The sequence below is a fragment of the Engraulis encrasicolus genome, chromosome 3 (genome assembly GCF_034702125.1).
Source record: "Engraulis encrasicolus isolate BLACKSEA-1 chromosome 3, IST_EnEncr_1.0, whole genome shotgun sequence".
Classification (NCBI taxonomy): Eukaryota; Metazoa; Chordata; class Actinopteri; order Clupeiformes; family Engraulidae; genus Engraulis; species Engraulis encrasicolus.
Window position 1 is genome coordinate 22841908 of NC_085859.1, and position 17500 is coordinate 22859407.

General features: G+C 45.6%; 1 protein-coding gene across 2 annotated transcripts in view; it reads left to right on the forward strand.

Moving 5' to 3' along the window:
* Positions 1-17500, forward strand: part of rhobtb4 (Rho related BTB domain containing 4) — a 107808-nt gene that overhangs the window by 41476 nt on the left and 48832 nt on the right. The window lies entirely within an intron of this gene.

Below are 17500 nucleotides of genomic sequence, written 5' to 3' on the forward strand. Positions count from 1 at the left end.
TGCGCAATTCTCTTTGCCAATGTCAGCTTTTTTTTTACTTGTCTAACAACAAACTGCAGCGAGTGCGTCATTCGTTACAATGACAGAATTTCGGCTAGGTCATGTGGTTGGGTTTTATAATAATAAAAAGAGCGTCTCTGAACGCTTCATTTTGATCTTGTCTTTGTGTCTTTGGTATATTTTCTTGCCATAAAAGTCATGGTTTGTAGCCCCAACCTTTCAGCAAGGGTTTTTGGTGGATACACATTGAGAGGGCTATTGGGGAATTGGATTGGGTCTGATCACTACACTTGTTGCTCCAAAAAAATATTGAACTTCATTAACTTTAAACATTACAATGTTTCCATTTCTGGATCCAGGTTACTGTTGTCCAGCCACCTACAAAAGATATTTCGGTTGATTTGTGCGCTCCCAGACAAAAACGGTTACATGTAATGTCAAACGTTAACTGGGGCGGAATTGAAGGTTGGCCTTTTTCTTCCAACAACTTTGTGATTGGCAACCCCCAAAACACACAGTCATGGTACCTTATAAGAACACGTTGTGACAAGGAGCCATGGCAACGGGCTCAACGAGTGCATCGGCTGACAGTTTGACTCTTGGGATAAACTTTCCACCTTTTTTTTTCGGTGGGGACCCTGTTGAGGCACATTGCGACCAGGAGAGACCCACACTCATTCACGCAATACATAATGACCTGTGACCTGTGTGTCTGACGTGTTTGTGTATCAAGATGTACACAATGTGACACACGCACACACACAGACATGCACGCACGCACACACACATGCATGCATGCACACACACACATGAACGCATGCACGCATGCGCATGCATGCACACAAACACATACGCACACACACACACCAACACACACACACAGACACAGACACAGACACACAAACGCACACGCACGCACACACACACACACACTAGGGGTGGTACGGTTCACAAAAGTCACGATTCGGTCCATATCACGGTTGCAAGGTCACGGTTTTCGGTTTTGTACGGTTCTTTTTTTAATTAATTTATTTTTTTAATAAAATGTATTAACCACTGGAAATGTATAATATAAAATCAGAATGAAAATGTAAGCTTATCATGGGTATGTTGAATTTGACTTCATTTAACCTAACAAGGTGAAGTTACTGAAAGAGGAAAGATCAATGATTTTATCATGCTTCCATTTTTTATTTCACAAAACATAACGGGGCGATATACTAAGTCCGAACTTTTAAGTTGACAAATATTCAAAACATTACATACTATATCACATTTGGACGTTGTAAGAAGATAAACACAGCTACTACTCCTGTAGACAATGGGGACCATTAGATCAGTCTGCAGTATGATGTCTATTTTGGTTAATGGACACATACTGAGAACGAATTGTGGGACTTTTATTTTTGATACCGCTTGTTGCTGCGAGCTTTGCGCATAGGATGAATTCAGTTGCTATTCCATATAATGAAAACTGACGGCCGTGAGAAGCATAGGAAGTAAAATCAGATGGTCAAATTCAAATTTAAGTGTTAACAAGTGATAGGGTTAAGTCATGTTCAAAATGTGAACAGGTTAAGGTAACAAATAATTTAAAAAGATCGTTTTTTGTTTTTTAGAAGTGTGGAGGCCTATGCACAAGAATGTTTTCACAAAACTCCTGTTGTGAAGCTGATGCATGGTTTTTAAAACAGTCAAATTTTATTTTGGTTTTAGTGTTAAACATCAATGTTAACTAGGCAACAGCACAAAGTCCCCTTCATTCCATCAGACTTTAACTGGCTACATGTAATAGAGTTCTTCAGTAACGCGGAAGCATGTAGTAGATTGTAGTCTTTCATGTTAGCATTTAAGGACTTCCTGGTTCGTTTTCGGCTTACCGGCCTCCATTGAGAATTTTAATAGGGAGTATAATGTCAAAATTAAGCTCCGAGGCCTGGTGCAAGCACGCGCGATTTAGCGAACCCCCGCAAAAACTGTCGAGCGGTGTTTTTTAAATAAATAGGGCTGTAGGGTATGACAAGGGTTGATCACATTTTGTTGTCAAAACTTCGACTATTACACACGAATTGTTTGCGTCCATTATGCTAAAAACCCAGGAAGGGTTTTGGCGACTTAAAGAAGTCGGCGCGCTGTATCTAACGGCAGGATGTACGTGCGGAGGGGGGGTTGGTACCCATAGCAACCAAAGGGAAAAAGTTTGTAGTTCGGAAGTTTTTAATGATCTGCAAGAAAGGGTGTTAGCAATTATTGAATTTTATAATGTTCATTATTTAAAATGTGAATACACCAGACATTGAATGATACGAGCCGTTTCCACTAATGAGAAAGGGGATGCTGCGGGGACACGCTAATGTTCGTTGTTTGTTGCCTGTGCAACTTATATTTTTTGCCAAACCTGAATCTTTATGGGTTTTAGCAATTGTAAAAAAATCGCCAATGGAAACCGGTTTAGTCGTCCCAAACACCGCATACAAGTGTTAGGTTGACGTCAACGCTGAAGAGCTCTATTAGGCCTACAGTTGAACCTGCAGTTAAGGCCCCAGCGCAAAGTGAAATCTGATGGATAGCCTTTCAAGCCTTATACTGCGCATTTTGCCCGTCCGGACTTCCCCTTTCAATGGCCACGTGGAATATAGCCATTCCTTAGGCTTCTGTAACGTAATTCAATAGGTCTACTTTGTTCTGCTAATCTGTCATTTTTTGTAAATTTTTTTTTTCGGGGTGTTCATCTTTTAATTTAATATGGTCGCATAAAGGCTGGGGGCAGTCACTTGCGCTACACGTGGGAGAGAGAGGGGGGGAAAGGGGTGACCACTGCTGAGGACGACCTGCATTGCTCTCGTAGGCTTACTGTTTGGCCTAGTCAGCTGAGGTGCATCGCCGCTGTTACAAGTATGCTTTTCCAAGTTGGACTGATATCTGTCGGAAATCCGTCTTTCCACACTCACATTGAGCCTGCAATAGTCGTGTGTCTTGTGTTTTTTGGTGTTGGGTTAAAAAGTAGTAGAATTTTTAATTGCGTCGTTCCGCTCGGTGGGTACTCTCCCCTTTTTTTTTTGGGAAACAACCGTGGGACAACCCGGTGCGGTTGCGCCCTACTAACCGTTCCCGTGACATGCAAACCGTACGGTTTCGGTTTTTGCGACCGTAAAAAACCTGTATCATGCCTAAACACACAACAACACACAGCACCACACGCAGCCAAGCACGCGACGGCACGACGCACGCACGACACACAAAATACAAACACACACACCACTCACACACACACACACAAACTCACACAACACACTCACACACACACACACACAACTTCTCTGTGGGGTCGCATGGTCCATGTCTGACACTAGTGTGTGGGAGCGCTACTGAATGTGCTCAGTTTGCACCATCATTTCATACGGGTTCCGTCATGCTTCCTCGCGAGTGGCACTTAAGTGTGGGACGGCTTAGCAAACAGCCTGGTGGGAGCTCACCGGTGGGAAATCCTGAAGCACAGAGTCGTCACACACCCACTCACTTTTGATAATGATGAGGTTGAGTTTTCCATGTGGTTTTCTCAAGGAAGACTGGCTGGACCACCTGCTTCTTCCTTGTGAAAAACGGGCGTGATGATGTAAACCACTGAATCGCTTGCGCTGAAAAAAAAAGGAGCGTGTTGGGGCGGGGGCTCTCTGCAAAAATAAAGAGTTTGAGTTTCACTAAAAAATTATAAATCACACAAAAGGAGCTTTATGGTTTTTAGTGGGTCTCCTTTACTAAAAATTCGACCATGGTTTTTTATTGTTTTAAACCCTATGGTCTTACCTTGATATTGTCATTTGGTTACCTTTTCTTGAATATGTTAGATATTAATAGGTGCAGCAATAGTGGTGTCGTGTGTGTGTGTGGTGTGTGTGTGTGTGTGTTGTGTGGTTGTGATGTGTGGGGTGTTGTGTGTGTGTTGTGTGGGCTGTGTTGATGTGTGTGTGTGTTGTGGGTGTGTGTGCGTACAAATGTGTGTGGGGTTGTGTGTGTGTGTGTGTGGGTGTGTGTGTAGAGTGTGTGTGTGTGGGTGGGTTTTTTGGTGGTGTGTGTGGTGTGTGTGCGGACATGTGTGTGCGGGTTGTTGGGGGGGTGTGTGTGTGTGTGTGCGTACATGTGTGTGCGTGTGTGTGTGTGTGTGTGTGTATGTGTGTGTGTGTGTGTGTATGTGTTATCTGTCTCTCTCTCTCGATAGAGAAATGTTGGGATCAAAAGAAAGAAAGAAATAGAAAGAGCAAGAAAATAAAACGAGACACAAAAATCGAGCAAGAAAGTGTGTGTGTGTGTGTGTGTGTGAGAGAGAGAGAGAGAGAGAGAGAGACACACACACACACACACACACACAAACAAACACGCACACCACACCACACCACACAACCACAAGCACAGGGAAATGCACCCCCCCCCCCCATCCCCCCTTGCAATGGTGGTTAAATACTGCACATGGGGAAATAAGATTTTGGGATATCGCTTTTGGGGTCTCCCAAGTCCTGCTGGAGAGGGCCCGCTTGGAAGGGGACCTCTTGGGCTATTTTCAGGCACGAGTCATGCTTGTTTCTCTAAAAAGGGTTGCATTCTAGTTGAGCAGCAGAAAACCATGATGATAACCATCAACAAACTGTTGCTAGGCTGGCAGTATAAAAAAAACAACCATAATGTTTTTTACCGGTGGATTTGAAACAAGAAAGGTTTTACTTCCCAGTTAGTTACAGCAAACCCTCCGCCAGAAGTTTATGCCTTAGTGTACAGGACCAGCGACGCGAGAGCCGGAGCGAAATTGAAGCGATCCGAAAATCATTATTTCTCTATGGAGGGGGCATCGGACCCTGGGCACTACCAAAGGAGAGGGAATATTCGCCAAGGGAGGCGAAGCTTCTTGCGCGACCGAGCGAATTTTGACGATTGAACCTCAAATCTAATCGCAGGCGGAATTTCCCACTCGGACAGCTGTTCGCCGCTAAACCAATCGGAAAACGTTCATAATACTCCCGAATTTGTCCAAAGGCTGGTCAAGCCGAGGGTCGGTTTATGTGAATTAGCTGAAATCAAACAGGTAATGCCTTTGCGTTCTCTGGAGGAAGACAGTGAATTCAAGGTGAAACTTCGTCTTCTGCTACCCCACGCTTACCAGGCAGCGGTAGTTAGCTTTTGGTCAGTGTTGCCAGATTGGGGCTGTTTCCCGCCCAATTGGGTTCTGTACTTTAGGATGGCCGTTTTGGATGTTTTCGTTGTTGTGCGGGGTAAAATAAAGTAAAATGGGAATTATTTAGCTTTAGAGAAAAAAACCGCCCCAAATTTTTTGCCATAAGAAATCAATTGATTGGGGGAGGGTTGTTTTGTGCTTCTAGGAGGTTCTTTATTGTTCTTTAATGTGAACTGTTTGGGATTTAACGTCTAACTGGGAGGTTAATTTGCGTTCTCAAAACCATTTCCGTGCGTTTTTTTTCCCCAATTTTTTTTGAGGCATTTTTTGGCTGGAGAATCTTCAGCTCTCATCTGGGTGCAAATCCCGGCTCTTGGTTTCCCTGACTGGACACGGGGCATTACAAGTATAGCAGCTACGTGGAGCCACTGTTTTCGTACTGTGGTTTTTGTAGAGTTGCACCCATGAATTTTGTTCCTCGCTAAGGTCCAGTGGGGAAAAAACACCTTGAAATTCTTCATTTTAGGGGTGCTGCGGTGGCGGGTTGGGTTGGGGTGGGTCAGATGTGGCTAACGGTATAGGGCACATTGGAGGGGCGAAGCAAAGGCGAATGCGGAAAGACAAAGAAAAGAGAAGAAGATGAGAGGGCGAAAATCAACCGTTTATCAGGTCGTTTCGCGGCGAAAATCAAATGGTAGGGTGAAACAGTTATGTTGTTGATTTGATTTGGGGACGTTGGGCAAGGCCCGGATATTCGCTCCTCATTTGCAACATTACATTAAACTTGCTGTAATAATTTTTTTCGCTTCGCTTGCTCCCTGTTCGCTTGCTGTTCGATTGGGGCCTTTCTCGCCTCTTCGCCATTCGCTTGCCTTCGCCTCTCTCATAGGAATGAATGGCCATGTATGCAAATCTTCGCGTGTGTGTTGTGTTCCCTACCGTTATAGACGGCCCCTTTCCATTACGCAGGTTTGACCGCGTTCGATCCTAAAAAAATAATAAAATTTTAAAATGTAAAATTACTTTTGGATAAGTGCCAGAGCTAGGGTGTAATGTTAATGCAATGTTAATATGTAGCCATATTGCTGTTCTTTTGTAATACCAGTACATTCATTTCAGTACAATATAGGTTTGGGCCCCCTATAAATTTTTATAAGATACCATTATTACATTCAAAACATTTACAGATATATATGTAATAATAATTGTCATTCTTGGGGGTATCAACAACGGATCAAGGGGGGCCATGTCTTAGTTAATAACGATTAAGGCTGTACATGAAATGGCTCACATACTAAAGCAATAACTCACTAGCATAGCAATTAACTTTGTAGGCCAAGCAAGGCGAAAAGCAATAATTGTGACTCGCACTGTTTGGGGGGGTTGTGAGGGCCTCTATGTAGAGAGCAAGTAAAGAATTTTGGACACGGCCCTGCCAACTTTCTGAGGCAACACATTTTGTCTTGCTTTTCCCCCCTTCCCCCATATTGCTTTGATAACAACACTGTAGTTACAGTAGACCTTCATCTGCAACCCAATAACACATGGGATCACATGGCAATGTGGTGCAGTCGGTCAGTGATGTACATGCTGAGGGTTGCCAGATGAGGCTGGAGATTTCCAGCCCAAAAAAATGCTCAAAACTTGCCTGGAAGCACTAAATCCCTCCCAATTCTGTTGATTTCCATGGCCAAATATTGGGCAATTTTCCTGCTAAATGCCATTTTTACCCTCAGACGGCCATCCTAAGCAGCCCAATTGGACAGGAAATAGCCCAATCTGGCCCAACATCTTGTTCTTTTACACTGTGTACATGTTGTTGTCTGGAGAGTGGTGGTTTTTAATCATGCGGATTGGATATGAATGATATTGCTCCAAACAGGAAAGTGACTTGAAACCTCTGACCCCATTTCCAGATGTGGTAAACCCTTTGAAAGAAAGAGCCATAGATACTGTACGTGATTTCACATACAGTAAGGGCTGGGTCCCCAAATAAAACTCATCCAAACCTTTTCTTTGTGAAATGCAAATTTGAGAATTTTAAAATTCTATATGTGACATGGGTTTAAGACCATGATCGGGGGGAGTAATGGGGATCAAATTTGTTTGAACTTTGCAAATTTTAATTAATATTTAGCCCCTTACAGACATCTGCAATGTTTTTACCTAAATAGATGCCCATGGTATACTGTAAATGTTTCATAGTACATTCTGTTTTGTACAAAGCATCCAATATGAATGTAAGTGTAGCTAATTTTCATACTGTAAATTACTGCAATTTAGTAGAGAAGAGCTACAAGCATTACACATAACATGCATTTACTGTGACCGTTTACATGTACGTGCACAGTGGAGAGAGAAAATAAAATGGCTCTAATTTCTCTGTGTATGGCCTCATCAGGGGGAGTTTCTCCTCTGCCAACAGAGGACGATGTGTTTTAAAAAGTAAAAAGGGTAGACACTCTAACTAGTCAATCTACCTCATTAGGTTTGTAGTGTTTGTTAATAACTTTATAGTTAAGGCAATTGGGGAAGGTTGGAGTGGCCTTCAAATGTTAAATACAAAAAAAAGGGGCCCTTGGAGGAGGTGCTCCCCCTTTGGAGGAAACAATGACAAAAAGGGGGAAAGTTGAAAAAATATAAAAAGGCACTCTCCCAAGTAAAGAGAAAAAATGCTATAGTATATGATGATGTAATTGATATGCTAGATCATATCGAACTAAGGATATCCCATCACTTATATTTCCTACAACTACCACCATGGCTGAAGTGCCCTTTGAGACAAGAACCCTTACCAAAATTACACCAGGGACCCTGTAACCAATGCCCTGTTTATATAAACTGTAAGTTGATTTGAATAAACGCATTGGCTACGGTTTCATGTAATTTTATAAATGTTCCCCAAAAAGCAGAGTGTTTGGTCAAACCTCAACTCGGACAAAATTCCCAGGGGACCACCTGGGGAATTGAATGCCCTCCCAAGTGGGGGCCCAGGACCCTCGCCAGCCCTAGGTTGAGAACAAAACTGCGTAGAGGCCGCATATAAAAGGCTGTACCTCACTCCTGAGCTCCAGCTGTGGGACTTGTCCTGTGTGTTGTAATCGATCTTAAAACAAACACAACATCGGAATCTAAATTGTTTGGCTCTTTGGTGTTTTAAGATCTTGGAGGATCAGCATTGCCTTACCAACGGCACACCGCACACCACAGTTATCAAAAACACCACAAAGCCCCCCCCACACACATCGCGTGTGCATGCGTTTCACACGCACACGCATCACACACACACACTCTCTCTCACACGACACACACCCAGCACACATCACTAACAGTATCAAAAACACACACACACGCAAGCATTGCGTACACCACATTTGCGCACTTGGGGCGCACGCACACACACACACACACACCCACACACCACACTAAGCACACACACACACACACCTCAAAACACACCAACAACTACAAACACCCACGGGCCCAGGCTGCAGCAGCAAGCAGTTTGATGATGGTATTTTTCACCCAGGGCCAATGCAATTATCCGTGTCATTCGTTTGGTTCTGGCTTCTTAAAGGGAAAAATAACTACGCTGGGTGATTGCTTCTTTGGCCTTCTTTGGCTACCAGCTGGTTTGTTTTTGTAGTTGACAGGACTGACTCCTTGTTTTTTTTGCACCCGCATATGCAGTGCAGGACAGTAATGGCCACCACAAGTAGGAGTATAAGTAAACGGCTTGGCTCCATTTTACTATTTTTAGTCCTCATTATTTTTTTTTTTTCCCCCCGTCAACTAAATAAACACTGAACTGGGGTGAGTGGATTAAGGTGAAAGTGACAGATGATGGACAGACTCGACTATGTCCTGTGGAACCCTCCTGACTCCTCAGCCTGCAAGCACGCCACAAACACTACACACACACACACACACACACCACACCAACACACACACACACACACACACCAACACACAAACCACACAACACACACTACACCACACACTCTCACACACACACCTCACCACTTACCCACACCCTTTTATGCTTTGGCCACTACGTGTTGGAGTATTTGTGCGTTTATAAGAGTCAGACTTCTTGTTTCTGAAGGATGGAATGCCTGGATCTCTGTTTTTATCGGAGGCCCTTTGTGGTGTGTGGTGTTGGGGTGTTTCTGTGTGTGTGTGTGTGTGGGTTTGTTGTGTGTGTGTTGGTTTTGTGTGTGTTTGGGAGGGGGTGGTGCGGTGGGGGGGCGTGGGCGTGATGTCTCTTCTTGTCAGGGGAGAAGAAAGGATAGAAAAGAAAAATAAAAGTCCTGAAGAGTGATCTCTCTCTCTTCCCCCTCTTCTTCTCTCTCTCTTTCTCTCATCTCTCTCTCTTTTTCCCCTCTCTCTCTCTCTTCTCTCTCTTTGTGTGTTTTTTGTGTGTGTGTGTGAGGTTGTGTGTGTGTTGTGTGTGTTAGATGTTGATAGAATGGACATCAGTTTGTTGATAGGATGGACTCTTTTCATCAATTGCCCCGTCACCCTAGATCCTTTGTTGTTTTAAGGCCAAAAGGGACGGCGGATTGGAGGGTCATGGTAACACGACTGGACATATTGTTGTTTACAAAGGGCACCTTCCTTTTAGCTGCATTCCATTGCCCATATGGCAAAAACCGTTTTTTCTTGGCAGCTGCTGCAGATGAGATAGCAAGCATCTGGGAAAACATTATGTGGTGGGTCCATAGTTTTGTGGTTGAGTTTTTGGCTCTATATTTACTATCAGCTTTCCCTTTGTTCTGTACGGAGCAAGGAAGTGAGAGGAGGAGAGGAGGAGGAGGAGAGAGAGACGAGAGAGAGGAGAGGAGAGTGTTGAGATGGAGAGAGAAGATGGGTGGAGAGTGAGAGTTGAGAGGGGGGAGAGATGGAGAGGAGGGGGGGGAGAGGTAGAGAGAGGAAGAGGTGGAGATGATGAGAATGAGTGAGGTGATGAGTGGTGAGAGAGGAGGGAGGAGAGGAGAGAGGTAGGAGAAGGGGACGAGGTGAGAGGAGAATTTGATGGAGGAGATGAGAAGTGTGGGAGAGAAGAGAGAGAGAGAGTGAGAGAGTGAGAGAAGGGAGAGAGAGATGAGGGGGAGAGAGGGGAGGACGAGGAGAGAGAGAGTGGTGAGATGAAGAGTAGAGAGAGAGAGTGGAGAGGAGAGAGATGAGAGAGGAGTGAATGAGGCAATGGCATTTCCCAGACTGTGTTTTGGATAACGTAGGTATTGGGACACGTGCTGACCTGTACCCTCAGGCCAGTCAATATATATTACTTAACTCCCCAAAACCCCCCCCCCCCCCCCCCCCCCCCCCCCCCCCCCCCCCCCCCCCCCCCCCCCCCCCCCCCCCCCCCCCCCCCCCCCCCCCCCCCCCCCCCCCCCCCCCCCCCCCCCCCTCCCCCCCCCCCCCCCCCCCCGCCCCCCCACCCCACCCCCCCCCCCCCCCCCCCCCCCCCCCCCCCCCCCCCCCCCCCCCCCCCCCCCCCCCCGCCCCCCCCCCCCCCCCCCCCCCCCCCCCCCCCCAAACCCACACACACACACTCACACCATCACACACACACACACTCACAAACCACAACACACACAACACCACACAAACACCACACACACACCACACACACTCACACCACACCACACATCACACACCACTGTATTCAAGTGGGGAGCCAGACAGACAGCCACATCAGACATTGGCGGGACCAAAAAACAAAAACTATTCCCCTATTTCTCAACTAATTTCTACTCCTGTTCTTATTTCTCTGTTTTAGCTGCCATTGGAGATTGTATGTAAAAGGGAAAATCTTTTGTTGTATGAAAGTTTTTGGAAAGAAGTTTAAACCCCGGGTAGTTAAGGTACTCAGTATTATTTAATTTTGCTAGATTGTCAATGACCAATGCGTTTATAGCAATTTACTAAAGGACCTTGTCCTGTGTTTTGTACATAGTATTGTGAGTATATAGGTTTACGTATCTTTGATATGATTATTTAACAGCTTGCCATGGAAGGTTATTAGGGCATTTGCATGATGGGGCTTCTGTGTTGGGTTTCACATGATGGTTTCGTGAACTTTCTCATTTCTATTGTGGCCCGGGAAAAGTCTCTTTTTTTTCGACCACAATGGAGGGCCCGGCCGTGCTTTGCCTCTGTGTCCTCACCACCTGGACCTACTTTTTGTTTTTGCGAGTAACACAATTTGCTTACCATTCATTCCAAAAATGGACCTTTTAGTACGAGATTAGAATATATTTAAAGGAAAATTTACCAGTTAATTTCCATGACAGGGAAAAAATCGTGTGTGTGTTTGCTGTTGTTGATGGTGCTCTTACCTTCCTCTGCTTTCATCCAGATAGATTTGCATGAGGCCTGGCTGCTGCATGTTAAGTGTTATCCCTGACCGAGTACCTATAATCGGGGGTCTGTCATGCCATGCCACAGCAAAATGTCCAGTGTTGGTCATTGAAGTACGTGGGAAAAAGAAGGTAGCCTCTTCACACAATCACAAGCTAAATTTCCCATGTATGTTTTCTCCTATCCGTTGGCTTTGCAGTGTGTGCTAAGAAGACACACAGGGGCTTTCCCATTAAGGGGGCATGATCGAATGTATGATGTCTGTGGTGTTACCCCTGGGCCCCCTAAAACATGGAGGGAAATATTTACAGGCAGCTTTCCATCAACTTTCTAGTGTTAGAATTTGGGGGGCCAGGAGGTTCAGGCAGGCAAGGATGGGCCCCTTTTGCACTGGTTTGCAATTTCCTTACTGGTTTGGGTATGTGCATTCCACCCCCACCACAGGCTTTTTCGTTTTTTCTCACACACCACACCACTCTCCATCATCGTCTTCTATTCTCTCTCTCTAATTCTTTCACGCACTATCTCCTTCTCTCGCTCTGTCGTTATGATTAAGTGGCTATCTGATGTGTGGCAAACTGCAAGCTTGCATGTGTCATTCTTACCAGTTTCCCATGGACAATGTGAAAGTGAAAAAAGATGAAAAATAGCCCAAAGGATTATAAAAAAACCAAGCCTTTTTGGCCTTGTTGTGTGACTGAAAAAAATGGCGGTTTATGGCTGGTCAAATTGATCGTGTAGCGCTGTGGGGAAGAAGAAAAGAAGTGGAAAATCAGGGAAAATCAGAATGTATACACTTAAAGAAGTAGGCCTACAATACATTTCCTGACTCGTAATAAGTAATCAAATAAACTACTCAAAGTTATTCTTGTGGCTGTTATGTGTATCACGTTGCCAGTTACATAGTCAGCAAACAGCAGACACTATGCGTTCACAGCTGTGAAAGGGCGGCATGTGGAACGTGCCCATCTCTCCGCCGTTGTTGGAGTATGGGACCACACGTCTTTGATCCACGGGGCTCTCTGTGTGTTTTTTTGATCAGTCGGTCGGGTGGTTGGGAAACCCGAAATTTTATAAATTTTTAACCCCCACTGTGAGTGTGACTGTATGAACTTCACCCATTGTTACAGAGGATTGTAGAGGACATATGGGCCCTAATAGCTGACTCTCGGATAAGACTGGGGCGGGGAGGAAGGAATAGGAAGGGGTGAAAAGCAGAGCGGAGCTTGCATGGTGAGATTGGTTCTGTAGGATATTTACATCACCGTCCAAGAAGGCGGATCTGCCGCGAGACATGACCGGGGTTACTGGTGTAGGGGCGGAACCCGACCGTGGGTGGCGTGTGGGGTCGGAAAAATCAGCTGGAGGAAACAATAGAACAGGGAAATCCTGGTGGAGCACTGGGTTTGAAAAAAATTGCTAGTCGAATGTGTGTACAGGAAATGCAATAGGCCCCGTTTGGAATTCTTTCCGTTTTTCGACCTTAAAACCGAAAAAAAAGTCAAGATTATATTAAAAAAGGGAGATGTAGTTCGGGTGAGGAAAAGAGAGGAGGAAGTTAGTAGTAGTTAGTTAGGGAGTTGTTCTGTAGCGTTGTCAGCGACCAAAATATTCGCTTTGGCTCATTTTCAGTTGCAGACAAAAAATAGCGAATTGTGGACGAGATGCTGCTGCTTATTTGACAGCTGAGGCGGGGGCCCTCACCATTTTTTTTTTTTAAAACTTCCTCTAAAACCTCTTTGGCAAACTTTTTCCTATTTTGCAAAACTCAAACCCTTCCCTGTGACGTTTGTGAAAACGATGCCAGGGGGTGGAACTCAGGAGGACTTGGCTTGTTGGGGTCAATTCTGGAACAGTGGAAAGGTAGGCTGGGAAAGGAAATTTCAGTTGAGGGGGGGAATATGGAGTCACGTGTTTGCTTCCCTTCCATTTTGTTGTGGTTCTGATATTGAGGTGCGCGTGTTGAGTAGGAAAAACCATTCAATGGTGTAGGTTTTCTGAGCGCTTTTGTCTGCGCCTCTTGATCAAAACGCATTGCATGGCATTTGGGTTTGCTACGTGTATGGGGTCCGTTGTGAATTGCCATGGTCGGCTTTTTGTGTGTTTACGGCGGGCGGTGCATTCTCAAAAAAAATATTAAAGACCAAAGTCGTGGATGTGGTCCCTTTGTTAGACTAACAGTCGGGATATAGTGGAGATCGGAACAACTCTGGTCTTGTTTTTTCATAATTTGTTCTGCGGCAAAGATCACACCTGCATGGCTATTTTTTTATTAATTGTCTGTTTTCACTTTCCTAGAGCTCTGCTCTTCGTCGCCCGGGTGTGTGGGTGCTGAAAAATTTTTGACATTTCCCTTTGAAAGTTTTGCCACCAACAGCTTCTTGTTTTTGCTTCTTTCTCTCAAATTTACGAGCACCATTGTTTAAACGCGATTCATGCGTGATTCAAGCATATTTCTGATATGGGCCGCCGAGGAGCGTTCTTAAAAAAACGGTTGAATTGAAACGGGAACAACTATTTTGGTATAGGGGCCTAGCTTTATGCAGAGAGGTGCCTCGCGCCTCGCCGCCTCCGCCCTCGTTCGTCTCGTCTCTCGCTCCCTCTCAATGATTGCAATGCTGCTTGAAAATGCTGGCCCTGGGTCCCTGAGTTGCGTTCAGGAGCGAAGGGGTTCATTTTTGATTTCGGAGAAAAACTATTTGCAGATTATCGCCATTGCTTCTCGCGCTGAAACACTCTGTAGTGGTGTTTGCCCCAATGCGCCCGAAATAACATATCACACACACACCCACACACAACACCATGACCCAAGGCGGTTCTGTAGGCACCACAATACAACAAACACAGACGGGCGAACCATGCGTGCACACACACCACACACACACACACAACCACACACACACACACACACACCACCACACAACACCCACACACCACACACAACACACACCACACAACACTGAACCCAAGTAACAAAACACACACAACCCACCCAAAAAAAAATCTCTCTACTCTCACACACACCACCGCGCGCACACACACACACCACACTCACACACTACACCCCAAACCACGCCTGCGGACCACACACACCCACACAAACCCACACACACTCACAGCGACCCTGTCATTGCGAGGAAGCAGTTGGTTCTAGAGATTGGTTTTCCCTTTCAGGTGTGTGATGGATTTGGTGTAGGAACCATGTATACCCACTAAACCCCAAATCGCTGAGGCAGAGGCATCCACTTCCCCCTTCTGTAGACACCACCACACACCAACACCCACCCAACACACACACAAACACACACACACACACACAACACACACACACCACACACAACAACACATCCAACACAAACGTCAGGTACGCACGCTCTACAAACACACAACCCCGTCAGGTTTCGCAGGTCCCCAAACACACCACTCACACACAACACACCACAACACACACACACAACACCACTCACACAACACACACACCACACACACACAGAGAGAGGAGAGTTGAGAACATCAGGCACGCACACACATTGCATGTCACTTGCAAGTCAACTGTTACAGGAACTTCGTTCATTGACCCAAAAAAAAACTCGTCGAGGTGCTTTATCTTCCTGATTTAGGCCAAAATGTACATGGCCCACCCCCAATTCACACACACCACACACACACACACCACACACACACACAAAACACCCCACCACACACACACCACCACACACGACACAAACACACAACACACACACACCAACCAACAAAACACCCCACACACACACACACACAGTCGTTTCAGGCACAAAAAAAGACTAAAGAACCTTGTGGGAGGGGCAGGGCATTTTGGGAGTGTCACTTTTCCCTGGATGGACTGATCACTTTCCCATTCATTTGCTGTGCATCTGTCAACTTTTTTTCTCAGCTAAACTAACTATTAAGGCGTTTTGGTTTCCATTTGGAGTTTTTTTTGTTGTTTTTTGTTAATTACTGGGTTTTGGCATTCAGGAGGTCGCTTTTTCAAATGCCCCCTAAAAAATTCCCTTCAGGGACTAGTGATGTCTATCAACAGGGGGACGGCGCGAAAAAAATAAGGGGGGGTGGGTATTTTTTATTTTTGGGTAATTAAAGGGGTTTAAAAGTCACCAGGCCCCAGCTACGGTACGAAGTGAGGCCGCTTGGGGATTCAGGGGAATTTTTGCCTCCACAGGAAGTCAGATATTATCAATGGGGTGTGGGGCGGGGGGGGGGGGGGGGTGAGGGGTGGGGGGTGTTAGGGGGGGTGGGGGGGTGGAGGGGGGGGGGTGGGGGGGTGGGGGTGTGGTAGGGGGGGGGGGTGGTAGTCCATGGAGCTGAGTCCATGGATGAGTCCAAGATAAGGGCCCAGAATTTGGTGTACAACAACGTCCGCTCTGGTTGTCTCTATCCTTCTTCTGTCCTTTTTTTTCCAGCTCTTACTGAAACCTCTGCTTGGGTAAGAAATGCTATTGACTTGATTTATAAAAGAAGGGCCTCAATAGCTGTGGGGAGAGAATGTCGCTTAATTGCCATCTTTCCACTCTACATTACGACGGCTGCATTAGAGGGACATGAGTTGACTCAACATGAGTGGGCAGTGCAGGCTCAATGTGGCATTTGTTTGGTTTGTTGTTTGTTTTTTTTTTTGGGGGGTGTTCCCTTTAACTTAGTAAGTAATAAAAAGAGGTGTTTTATACTGTATAAGCAGAAGTAGTTACTTTACAGATTTTATTACTATATTAGTTACGATGACATTGCTTATACACCCGTAATATTTCCACTTGTGTTACCTATTGTAGAAACTAGAGGGCACTGCAAGCGTAATCTTTACATGTGTGGTCCGACACAGGGTGGTAATGGTATATTATTGAGTCTCATAATGTAAAAAGCAGAATTCCACAAGCAGCTATTTTGTGATTTAAATTAATAAAATAAAGAGTATAAATGTTAGTGTAATTGAGAAGAAGAAGAATATCATAAATGGTGTAGTAAGAATAATGTGTTGTGTAGGCCTATCTGTGTGGGGTTGTGTAAATGTGTTAATTTTTTTTTTATGTGTGCGTTGACACCACTCTCTGAAACGCGGACCTGTCGATGTGTACCCCCCACCACCACACAGCAGGGTCGGCGCTGGTGGGCTGGGGTCAAAAGGGCCCCCTTTGGACCTGGGCTTTCTACCATCTGACATCCTGTCCCCTCTCTTGCTGAGACAACAGACTATACCGCACCCTCTGAGCAGCCCTCGCCTCGCCGTCGCAGAAGGACTCACGACGTCCTTTTTTCCCGAAGAGAAAAGAAAGGAGGAGAGAATAGAAAGAGCCGAGGATTGAAATTTGTAGAGGAAGAGAAGACGAAGACCGAAGAGACGTAGGATAGAAGTAGAGGAGAAGCGCAGGAGAAGAGAAGGAAGAGGGGGGAAAATTACCCGCGGAAGAGACGGGAAGAGAGTGTAGGAAGAAGAAGAGTTGAATAAAGAGAAGAGAGGGAAGAGGAAGAGAAGAGAGAGAAGTAGTGGGTGAGAGGGAAGAGAAAGAGAAGAAAAGAGTATGAGGAAAGAAAAAAAGAAGTCAGCAAGAGACGAGCTGAGGTTGAAATCAAGAGAAGACGAGAAGGGACGAGCATAGGTAGGAAAGAGGATAAGAAGAAAAGCGAGCGATAAAGAAAGGAGAAGAAGAAGGAAGAAGCGCAGCGAAGAGTACGCAGCTGGATTTTTATTATGCTAGGTGGACGAGCGAGCACGACGAAGAGACAGGTAACGACGAGCGCCGATAGAGACGAGCCGTCCTCTCCATCCCTGGCATACCCTTCTCCCTTCTACCTTCCCCCCCTCCTCTGCCCCCCCAGATCTTGGCTTTATTTCCTCTCTCTTGACCTTTCCTACTCCTCCCTGCCTCTCTCCTCTCCTCTCATCTCATCCTTGCTCCTCTCCTTCCTCTCCTCTCCTCTCCTCTCCTATCCTCT